The sequence below is a fragment of the Vulpes vulpes genome, chromosome 12 (genome assembly GCF_048418805.1).
Source record: "Vulpes vulpes isolate BD-2025 chromosome 12, VulVul3, whole genome shotgun sequence".
Classification (NCBI taxonomy): domain Eukaryota; kingdom Metazoa; phylum Chordata; class Mammalia; order Carnivora; family Canidae; genus Vulpes; species Vulpes vulpes.
The window spans coordinates 20,217,164-20,229,218 of NC_132791.1; the positions used below are offsets into that span (position 1 = coordinate 20,217,164).

At 49.1% G+C, this 12,055-nt stretch overlaps 1 protein-coding gene across 1 annotated transcript in view; it reads left to right on the forward strand.

Moving 5' to 3' along the window:
• The window catches only part of SHB (SH2 domain containing adaptor protein B), a 140,359-nt gene that overhangs the window by 77,849 nt on the left and 50,455 nt on the right, over positions 1–12,055 (forward strand). The gene's annotated exons all lie outside the window — the stretch shown is intronic.

The following is a 12,055-nucleotide window of genomic DNA, read 5'->3' on the forward strand; positions in this document are numbered from 1 at the left end:
ATGACTGTGGTACGGTGTATTTCCGTCATTCCCCTATTTGCAGACTTTTACCTGCAGTTTTTTTTTTCCCTTTCATTCTGAAGTAAACACCCATTTATATATACTTCTGCATGAGGATCTGGGTATTTCCGCAGGATTGATTTCCAGAAGTGGAACTTCAAGCCATAGAATAATTTTTGTTAGGTCCACCAGTTTTCTCTCTGAGAAGGCCATTTCCAGTTTCTTCTCCCTCTGCCAGTCTATGAATAATGTTCCCTTCCTCAGGTAGACAAATATTTTTAAAATATTTTTTTTTCTGTGCTGAATTCTGAATTTTCAAAAGGCTCTTTGTTTCTGTTCCTTCAACCAGTATTTACAGAGCATCTGTGGAGCCATATTCTGTGCTAGGAATTGCAGGGGATGTGTCTAGATGGATTGGAGTTGAACTTGGCCCTCAAGCTGGGGTGGGCATGGAAGCTGAGCATGCACATAGCTAGAAACCGCAGTAGGGAGTCCCAGGGTCCCCAGGCTGACTGCTAACATTGAGCATGGGGGGAGGCAGGGGCTAGGAAGTGGTAAGAAATGTCAGGGACACCCTCGGGCTGCTTGAAGGGAAGTGTTAGTGTGTTGGGTTCATGTTTTAGCTGCTGCATTGCCACTCACATGGTGAAGGGGTTCAGTGCCTAACTCCCCAAACTGAGCAGATACCTGGGACTCTGAGGCAGCAGTTGCAGGCGTGGGCACCCTGGAAGGAGCCAGGAGGAAGAAGCATCAGTGGTGAAGCAGCTGTCTCCACCAAGAATCTCAAGGTGCCTTTGCTCTTGTGTTCTCAGCCTTGATGGCGCTGGTGTGAACACAGCATGGAGTCTCTTTGGACACCTTTTTAGGGTCCCGAAGAGAGGCTGTTCTTGTGTTTCCCCAGCACAAAAACATTCATCCTGCAGATGTTTCTTTCCAAATGCTCCTTGGGATGGTTGTATAGATGGTGTAATTTGTAGTAGCTGCTCATGGGAAATCACTGCTCGAAAATAATTCTGAACAGTGGTGGTTTTCAGGTTCCAATTTTTGTGTGTAGCAGCACCTATATACCTTCTCCTGCCTCACTTTTCATTCAGACAAAACAAAAAGACACTTCTTTGGGTTTTTGCACTTTGACACCAAAAAATACAAGACATGACGGGAAAGTTGGAAAGACCAGTCAGGTGGGAATTGTCCTGATTTCTCTCTCTGACTTTGGCAAGTCCTTTCCATCCTGGGTCTCCCATTTGCCCTGTTAAATGGGGGTGCCAGCTCTGCCTACCAGGATCTGTCGGCAGTCCTGTGGTTATAAGAGCCAAATAAAGGGCTTTGATGACCAGAAAGTGCTATATGAAAGGAGGGAGTGTTGCTATTGGAGTTTTTTTAATTGAATTTGGGTTGACTCCTGGGTCAGATAGGGATCCCTGCCAAAATTCCTGGTCTCGTGGTGGCAGGATTCTCCCTGCATATTGTGGTTGAATTTTGGAGGAGTTTGCTGGAAGTTAGTTAGGATGCCAAGGTCAGGGACCTCACACACTGGGTAGAATGGGCACTCTAGTTTATGTCCCCTTGTTTGCATGTTGAAGCCATAGCACTGGAACAAGAAGTATGTGTGAACATTTACTCTTACAGAAAAAGATTGAGGGACTCTGGAGCCAGAGAGGCCTCCGGGATCTCTGCTTCACCCGCTTCTGCCTCACCTGTAGGAATCTAAGCCCCCATGGCTCAGGCAGCTGGCCTGGGTCACACAGCTGGTGAGTGGAGGCCAGGCTGGTCCTTGGCTGCCTGCCTCATCATCACCATCCAGAAGGTTGAGGTTGTCTACAAGTCCCCAGGGGGATTAGTTCCTCTTGAAGCAGTTCCAGATTGAGGAAGGCTGGGGCAGAGAGCTTGCCAGATCTCAGCAAGTTGCTTCCGGCTAGGCAGCTGCACTGGGCACAGGGCACAATGCCAGCAACACCCCTCAGCATGAGGCAGTGACCCCATGACTGGCTTCAGGGCTGCTGCTACCACCAGATGGGTATGGGTAAGGTTTGACCAATTTGCCTGCAAACCTGACATGTGGCAAGGGGGGACTGTCAGGTAAAGGTGGAGGGAAGGGTTGTGCCAGGAAGAAGTCCCCGGCTCTGCCCTAGGAGGCTGACAGCATGTGTTAGCCATCCCTCTGAAGATGAAGATGTGCTTGAATGCCTCTTTAATGGGCATTCCTCTTCCTCATGAAACCGCCTTATGCTTTCTTTCTTTTTCTTTCTTTCTTTTTCTTTCTTTCTTTCTTTCTTTCTTTCTTTCTTTCTTTCTTTCTTTCTTTCTTTTTTTAAGATGTTATTTATTTGAGAGAGAGAGCAAGCAGGAGTAGAGAATGGAGGGGGTGGTTTACAACGGAAGAGGGAGAAGAAGGCTTCCCGCTAAGCAGGGAGCCCAATGTGGGGCTCGATCCCAGGACCCCAGGATCATGACCTGAGCAGAAGGCAGGCACTTAACTGTCTGAGCCTCCCAGGCACCCCCTCCTTATGCTTTCTGCCCAAAGTGCCTGACCACAATGATGACTTTAGGGACCTGTGTGTGGTCCTAGTCCGATAAACCCTAAGCTGACCTGAGTTATCCTTCCTAATGAGCAAACCGATGACCAGAGGGAGGAAGTGACCTTCTGGAAGCACTTGGCACCAAGGAGCCAGGACTCTCCTCTTAATGATACTTGCTTCCCTTGCTGACCTGAACTCATCCATCCAACTGTAGACCCAGAGGATCGCAGGGAGCACCAGCCTGGGGTGAAAAAAGCAGTGTAGTCAGCTGCACAGTTAAGAACGTGGGCTATAAATGAATGAATGAATGAACAAATGAACGAACGTGGGCTTTGGAGCCAGACTGCCTCTGTCGCTGGCTTGATGTGTGATTGCCTTAGGTGGTGATGTCAGCAGCACCCCTAGTACAGCCATTGTGGGAATTAAACGAGGAGCCAGATGCAGTACACATAGCACAGCAAGCACCCTCCCCCCCCACACACACACAGTATGCACACTCCCTCTCCCCCCAACTTATAAAGAGTGGAGCCTTTGAGACCGTGGCTGAACCAGGCAGCTTGCCTGACCTGCAGAGTTCTTATCAGTCAGGTGGGGAGGGGGCTTGGGTTTGGTCACAGCCCTTACAAGGTCTTGCTCTTTGGGGTTCCATGAAAATGTGCTGGTGACACTGCTCGGTGAGGGCTGTCTGGCATGAAAGTGTGTCCCCTGTGGCTTTAGCACATTAGTGTGTGGCCAGAGGCCTCTGTGGAAGCTGGGACCTCACCGTGCCCAGCAGACTGGAAGATTGCACCATTGGGGGTGGTGGTGGTGAGGTGGCGACTGGCCCTCTTTATAAGTACTGTCCATCAATACTCAGAGGACCCAAGATGGGGCTTGCATCTGCCTCCATTTGCTGAGGCCCCAGGTGGTGCATGCAAGGCCCTGGCCTCTGTCTGCAGCACAGAGGTCAAGGGAAACCTGCCCCTCTCAGGATCAACTTGAGAAAGACTGCTGCCACCCTGACCTCTGCCCCTCAGCCCAGTGGAAATGCTTGCACTTGGGTTGTTTGTAGGAGTGTGTCTGTCTTTCCGGAGTACTGGGCATCCTCTGTCCACTTCTTGAAAGGGTGGAGCCCAAACTGTTGCAGGGTCAGACCCTCAGATCATTGGCAGCTGATTGCCACATCCTGGTGTTTCCACCAGTTCGGAAAAAGACTTTTTGGGTCAAAGTGCAAACCTGAGCAGGGCTCCTGATCCACTTTTCCTACTTTCCTGCCCTTTCAGTCTGCACTCCCCCTGGCATTTGGGGCCCTCGGGAGCCCAGCTCCAGGGTTCCTCATTTAGCACCTCCCCACCCCCTGTTCCTCATAAGCACCCCAAGGCAGCTCACAGTATGAGGTTCTACCTCAGAACCCCTCATGCTTTCCTCTAGCCACGACTTTGCTGGTGCTTGACCTGCCTGGGTTGCCCTTTTGGTGCCCCTCATCTTTACCTTTCTGTCCCTTCTGTGACTGGCAATGGCTTGCCATTCACTGTATGTGATATCACACAGGTCCCTGACCCTTGAGGTGCTTCCTTGCACTGGAGATTCTGTGAAATGCCATCTCCCTGAAGATTTTCGAAGTCCTTGGGACAGCATTTGCTTTCTGTCTCCAGGAGCTGCCGCCATCTGAACTATCTTAGGGTACTTGAGGCCAGTCAGGACTGGATTTGCCCCAGCTGGGCCTCTGAACCTTCTAAACTGCGATGTGGGAGAGGTTTGGTGGCAGAGCCAGTAACTCCTCTAACTGTTAATAACTCTGTGCTTGGGATCCCTGGGTGGCACAGTGGTTTGGCACCTGCCTTTGGCCCAAGGCGCGATCCTGGAGACCCGGGATCGAATTCCACGTCGGGCTCCTGGTGCATGGAGCCTGCTTCTCCCTCTGCCTATGTCTCTGCCTCTCTCTCTCTCTGTGTGACTATCATAAATAAATAAAAATTAAAAAAAAAAAAAAAAACTCCATGCTTATGGATGTTGGCATCTGAACTGTCCTGGGAAACCAAGAGGTCCTAGGGTGGGGAGTGGGGGCAGGAGCCTTGTCTAACACCACATGAGTGCTCAACGTTTGGCCTGGGGCCCCCCTTAATACACAGTAAGGGCCCAGTGGATGCTAGAGAAAGAAAAGCAGGCAGCTTCCTTGATTGCCTTTGAATTGGGGTCTTGCAGTTGACATGGAGTCAGAAAGCTGTCTCTTGAGAAAGTTGCAACTCTAAATGGAGATTCATTTATGCACTGCTTTGAGCCTGAGAGCAGCCAAGATCCTGGAGCAGCAAGTTCGCCTCAGTGAGTCTCCACGGGGGATGGCGACAGAACTCTGGCCTGTAGCCTCTCAGAGGTCTCAGCCCGCTACAGTAGTCCCTTGAAGAGTGCAGTGACAGGCAGGGCTGAAGGACCCAGCTGTAATTGCAGAGAGGGCCTGTGAGCTCTGCAAAGAGGTCCCACATGGCTTTTTAAATCACAAGGGAAGCAAATGTGGTGTCACCAGGTGCGTGAGCTCATCCTCGCTCTGGTGCCCCAGAACAGGGGTCCTCAAGGGAAGACCCCAGCACTGCAGATGACCAGGAGCACACTGGGCTCCCTGACTCACACCTGGGCCTTTCCCTCACCCTTGGGCCTAGCATAAAAGAGCAAGTGGTACAGGTTCTACCGGGCAGTGACAGGCCCTCTCTGCTCCGTGACCATTGTTCTTGTACCACACCCCCTGCTTCCACAAAGCTCACCCTCCGTTTCTTGGGTGTTTCTGTGCACGCCTGGAAAAGATGGTAAGAGAACTCCAATTAGTCAGTCTCCTGGCTTCTAGACAGCTCCGGAAACCAGACTAGATAGAAGAGAAGGAGGTGGGGCCTCCTGCTTGTGTTGTGTCGGGTTTATCTCCAGGATTCATCACCAAACCTCCCTGCCCTGCCCTTGCTGGCCTGCAGCATCCACCCAGGAAGACTCCTGCTGCCCCAGGCCGCCACCTCGGCCTCTTAGGGATACCTGAATTCAGACATCTGTTGGATTACCTCGGCCAGGAGTCGGGCCTTTCTCCAGAAACTGTTTTAACAGTTCAGATGGGGATGAACATCCCCCGTCTTCCCTTTGATGTGGTGCCCTGGAACTTGGCTGATTTTCAACTGCATGCCTAATTAGGAACAGCCACCCGCCACTCCTGTGCAGCTCCTCACTCAGTCTGTGGTGCTGGGTATGATTTTAACACCTCAGACCCGACTAAAATAGATGCCCCTGCCTCCAGAAGATTTAAGAACTAGACAGTCTGATAAAAGAGATGTCAGGAAGTGTCTGGGAAAGGCAGCAGGAGAAGTCCTGGTCCAGGAGTTAGAGGACCTCTGGCCTCATCCCTGCTACTTTTTTCCTGTCACCAGCTCTCAGTTTCCTGATCTATAAAATGTAGTAGTTAGACTGCTGATCGTTGAGTCCTCCCCTCTGTGTTTCACGTGGTGCACAACAGCTGATCCGGAGCAGGGCTCCCACATGGAGGCATGGGATTGCCAAAGCAGCAGTGAAAATCAGAAGTTTGGGATCCAGAAATGGAAGTAGGCTTAGAGGTTGGTGTTAAAACCCTTCCATTTTGAGGGCAGGGTTGGCCTGTCAGATTTCAGGAAGCCCACCTTCTGTGGCTCTGGGACATGAAGGGCAGTAGCCAAGGAGGAGGGGTGTTGGGCTTGTATTCCAAGGAAGCCCAGTTGTGATAACTAGAATGACAGTGACGTCCCCAGTGTGCTTTTTTTTTTTTTTTTTTTTTGTGCACCAGGCACTGTTCCGGACCTTGAATGCATGTGAATTCATTTAACTCTCGTAACATGAATCCAAGGTGATTACCATCATTGGGAAATGATGTCCAGAGATGCAGAAACAGGGGCGACTTCCCCTCTGCTTGAGCCTCCACTTGAGCCAGGCTTCAGGCCCCAGTAGCCTGGCAGACTTTGTGTTTTCAGCCACAGCATGGTGCTGTTGAATGTGTCACTCCCCTGGACCCGGGGCTTTGTCTCTCTCCAGGTGGATGGCCATGGAGGGTTCATCATTTGAGTAGTGCAGCCCTGAACTTGTGAGTCTAGTCTGCCCCCATCCCTGGCATCTCAGGCATGGGTGCTCATGACTTCCAATCCGAGATGTGGGAGAGGTCTGCTGGCACAGCTAGGCACACCTACTGTGGGCTGAGTAGAGGTTTCTTAGCACAGGAATGGAGGCCTCGTGGGCCACACATCCATCCCTTCTGAGCTCTACTGCCCTATGATTTGGGATCTAGTGTGGATTCCCAGACAAGCCCAGCTGGGAAAATTAGAGGTGAGGGGCCTGCAGGCCAGCGTCTATCATTTCCAGCAAGGCTTCTACACGTCTGTGCCAGCCTCTCCCCGCCCAGCTCCACCCTGCCCTAGGGTCTGAGGCACCTCTCCTTAGATACTCTTAGGGGTGCCATCCCATAGCATTCAAGAGCATCCAGAACCCACTCCCACCTGCCTCTGGCTTCCTCTCCCACCAGGCCCCCTGTACAGCCCTCCTGCTCCACATACACCTTGTGCTTCTGGCCCCTCTGCCTTTGCTTTGGTCCTCCCCCTATCACACATCCACTTGCCCTGCTGAACCATTGTGCTCTGACCTCATGTCCAGATACCTTAAAGCCCTCCCAGGCTCACCCCAACTGAGTGATAGTAGTCACATCTCTTCCCTATTGAGGATCCTGAGCCATTTCTGTACTGGAGGCTCTGGCCATCCCTCACCAAGGGCTTCTTGAAGACCAGGATTGTGTCTCCATCTGGCTCTTGTGTCAGGGATTTGGTAGATGCCTGGCTGGGTGCGATGGGGAGGGGGGGGGTTGCCAGTGCTACTAGAGGAAGCTAAGTGCACATGGCAATGCTCATGATTTCCTTGGCCTCGGTCCCTCAGAGATTTCCTCCTCCTGAAGGGAAGATAAAGAGGTAAAGGAAAGATTTCTTTTTTTCTAGTCTTTTTACTAGTGAAAAATATTTACCATGAAGTGTGTTACACAATTTTTCATTTAGATGTATACCCACCTGCTTTCAAAATACAGATTTGAGGTTGTCCATCATTTTAAATAATGTCTATAATGAGGCCATCATAGTAGAAATCAAAGTAGAATCTATACAATATCTAAGACAACACTCTTAGTGAAGTTAAGCATCAAAATTAACTCTGAGCTTCCTGGCAGCCAAAGCAAAGAAAAGGAGGGTGGGAGGGAAGTGGCACAGAGCTGGCGAGCCCCAGAGCAAAGTGTACCTTTATTGCTTGTGGACTTGGGGAACTGTAAACACTCATTAGATTCCACTCAGGAGACTCCTGGTTTGCACCAAGCTCTGTCCTGGGCCCCTTGCTCAGATAATCCCCTGGCCCTCGTCTCTCCACAGCCTCAGCCCTTGGTCAGCACACCTGCCTCGCCCTCCTGGCTCTGTGCCTTTGGTGAGTGAGTGCTCAGGTCTAACATTCTCTGATTCTAGAGAAGTGTTGATTGATTTTTTTTTTTTCTCTTTCTCTATATGTAGTTCCACTTGAAAACCTTTCTATTCCAGAGGTCAACAGAAATCTCCACCTTGTCAATTTCATGTTTCTGCTCACTAAGAGGCATGAAATCATAGCCTGCCACCAATATTAAAGGTCATTTTCCATGAATTTGTAGATGGTGATGTCCAGATAATGTGTGACTTAAAACATATGGTCATCAGCCCCCCTATTAGATTAGTCTCTCGACCCTCACAGATCGCAGTCTGGGTAATAAGGAGGGTGGGCCCAGTCATTAGGCAGGAGACAGTGACGTCTGGTGAGCTGGCCCAGTGCAGTGGCCCTTGACTTCCTGGGGCCCCTGGCAATCCTCTCCTGGGAGAGAAGATGCTCTCTAAATGAGCATTTTCTCAGGAAAGGGCAGCTGCTTCCAAAATGCACATAGCTCCTATAAGCCCAGTCTTGCTTCAAACCATATCTACTTTCATGTTCTCCTGTCTTAATTACATTTTTTCTTTACCGACATCCTAACTCATTATTTAAAACAACTTTCAGAAATAATTATGCAATAATTCCTTCCTCTCTGCACAGTAGCTGGTTACCTTCCTCTATCAGGTTGTTGATCCTTTATTTACATGTAGCTGTACTGACAACATTGCTGTCATCAGAGTCTGGGTATTGTGGGCAAAAGTGTGTGATGACAGTGTTCAGCACTTCTTAGCAAGGAGTAGAATTCCCTTTGGGGCCTCATTCACATCGGCCAGGACTTGTTTAGAAAGCCCACATTATGCAGTTTACTCAACACATAAACAATCTTGTATTTTACTTTTTAACTTACCATAATTTTATGCACGCTTTCCCATGTACCTACATAATCTTCAGATTTATCATTTTAATGGCTGCTTAATATTCCATCCAGTTAGTGTGCCATAATTTACTTAACTGTTCCCTATTGTTGCAGCCTTAATGAAAATTTGAATTCACCATGTACTACAGGGGGAAGCTCGTTTTAATGATTACCATTATAACATCCTCTGCCCTAACTGCATGCCATTACTAACCCAGCTTTAGGAAGGCACAGATGCTTTTGGAACAATAAATTCTGTATGAGAGGTGTATGCACAAGTCCCTCTGATTTAATAGCTAATCTGTTCACTGCACATGTTTTCCTTTTATGCCGAATATCCATCTCTTCTACATATTGTGTAATACTAAACTAGATGCATTTGGCATATTGCTCCAGCTACTTTATCACTGCTGTCAGGGACTTCCATAAATTAACGGGAATTTGGGGTAAGGAGTGGTTTCTGGTTGTCAATTGTCATTCATTTACCCCACCCCCCACTCGCTGACTGTCTGCTTACAGCCTGGTTCAGTGAGAGAGCAAGGGCACACTTGATTATTGGTGCCCAGATATGTATCTGTGTGTTGCTTTGTGGTACCCAAGATTCAGTGGCGATTCTCAGGCAAAGTGCTTTCTAAACTGTAGAGTGCATTAATGATTGCTGGTCCTGTTGTAAAGTAGGGTGAAGAGGAAGGTGATCGTCCTGGGTCAGGAGGCTAGACTGCACTCCTTAGAACCCATGAGACTGATGCGGATGACAACAAGCCCACAGAACAGATTAGATGGTTTGGTAGGTTTAGTGACTTCCAGAGTTGTCTATCGTGTCTTACAGTCAGTGTTCACTTTGAAGTGGCCAACTCCTACCTTTTATAGCTCTTCTCTTTTCCTCTTTCCCTAAGAAGGGAAACATTATCCTTAAAACTAATAAATGATCCCAGGTTACTCATGGGACCCAGTAAAGCCATGTTCTGCCCAAGTATGGGACATCTTCTCAGAGGAGACAGGATTTTAGGGGGCCTGAGAACCACATAGTGAGAAGGTTTTTTCCATTTTGTTCCGCTCTCTTTCTAAAAAGAAAAAGTGACTGTTTGCCAAAGAAAGTATCTGCGTGCTGCTTGCACCCCATGGGCTTGCTCGCACTTGCTCTGTGTCCCTTTTCAGCAGTTTGGAAAGCAAGCCAGATGCTGGCTGCCCAGCAGGCAATAGTACCTACCTGCTTACTTTTGTTCTCATTCATTCTTTTTATGTTTATCAGCTGTTTTTAGTAAAGGATAATGTCTTATGGATGGTAATACAAAATTTTGGTTGTAAATTTATTAACTCTAAAAAGTGAGGCAACATGAGTAAAAATAGAAAATAATAACCCAGGCAGTACTTGAAAACAGCGAAATCGTGAAGTTGGTGTGTGACTTAACGAGGTCTGGGAAACACTACCATAATGTTATTTAACATCAACACTAGCAGCACTGGCACAGAATGAGTTGGCTTCTGTTGTATCAGGGCGTGTGCATGGGGATTTTTGTCATCCCCACGAGCTGGCCCTGGACCGTGAAGCCCAGCCTAAAAACAATGCTCTTGCTCAGAAGGGCTGACGTCATCATGTGTTCTGTCAGCTGCTCTTCAAGGCATAGAAGTTTCCGTGGGCTTCTACCGTGATTTGGAGAATGCCTCAAGAGTCCTTTTCAACAGCTCCCTCTCAACGACCCTCACCCCTTTGGTGTCAAACCTTACTGCTCACCTCCTTGGACCCAGTGCTCCAGCAAAAGTGGACAGTGAATAGGCAAACAATTTTATTCCACCTCAAAAAGAAACAAAATTCTGACACATGCTACAAAAAGCTTATAAACATTATGCTAAGTGAAATAAACCCGTCTTGGGTGGACAAGAACTGTATGATCCCTTTAGATGAGGTCTCCAGGGGAGTCATATTATTAGAGACAGAGCAGAATGGTGCTGCCAGGGGCTGGAGAGGGAGAGGTGGGGGGGTCAGCATTTAACAGTTACAAGGTTTAAGTTTGAAAAAGGTCTGAGGATAGGTCATCACAATGGCTGCACAACAATGCGAATGTACTTAATGCCACTGAACTGTATAACTAAAAATGGTTAAAATGACAAAGTTATATGATGTGTAAGTCTTACCACAGTGAAACAGAAAGGCAGTGAACCCATCTATCCCCTCCAGCCACACTGCCTTGGCGCCCACCTCCATCCTGCCACAAGGAATGCTGACCCCTCCTGTTTTCACTTGTCAGAGCATCAATTCACAGGTCATGTCTCTCCCCCTCCCTGATCCCTTACAGCCCCTGCACCTGAGCCCCTTTGCCTCAGGAATTATGGTGATTTAGGTGTATGCTCTACCTCTTCTGGAAGCACTGGGCTTCCTGAGAGCAACCTCTACAGCAAACCCACCCTTCCACATGTCTCATGCAGGCCCCTTCACACAGAGGGTGTTTAGGAAGGATCAAAGCAGGTAAACTGTCACTGTTTGACTCAGAAGCACCTGATTCTAGCATCCTGGCATCCATCCTCAAGCCACCACTGGCCTGGCCTCTCAGAAATGAGCAGCAGCTGACATGGAGGCCCCCTGTCTGGGGTCTGGTCTAGACAGGCAGTCACCCCTCAGCCCACATAGGGCCAGGCCATGGCATCCTCTCCAGAGGATTAAGAGTCCCCCCCCCCCCCCCCCATTATTCAGAGGTGAAACTGGACATCTGTTCCCATGTCCTTTGGATGTGCTCAGTGTGTCAGAAGACAGGCAGGCTGTGGGGGAGGCAGAAACGCAGGGAAGGGGTTGCTCATGCAGATTCGTAGGAGAGGAAAGAGTGACCCAGGGAGGCTCTTGACTTGTTAGCTGAGGGCAAACACGAGGATCATTTAGCCTAATTTCATTTTTCAGGTAGGGAATGAAAGTCCAGAGGATGGGGAACAGTCCTAGTGGGCAAGATCCTACTCATGTGTAGAGCAAAGGGGTGGGGGCTCTTTCTGTTTCAGGCTGCTGTCAAAGCACACCTGAAACATCATGTACATATCTGGGCCCTGCCCTTGCAGACGATAGTGACTGAGCAGATGGCAGTGGTAGGCCTCTGATGGCAGCGGTAAGCCTCTGGTTCTGTCATTGGGTCCAAGAGCCTGAGATCTTTGTGAGGAAACCTCGCCCTGTGAGAGCAGAGACGCTGCCTTCAGGGTGGGGAGGGACAGTTAAGCACAGACACAGGGG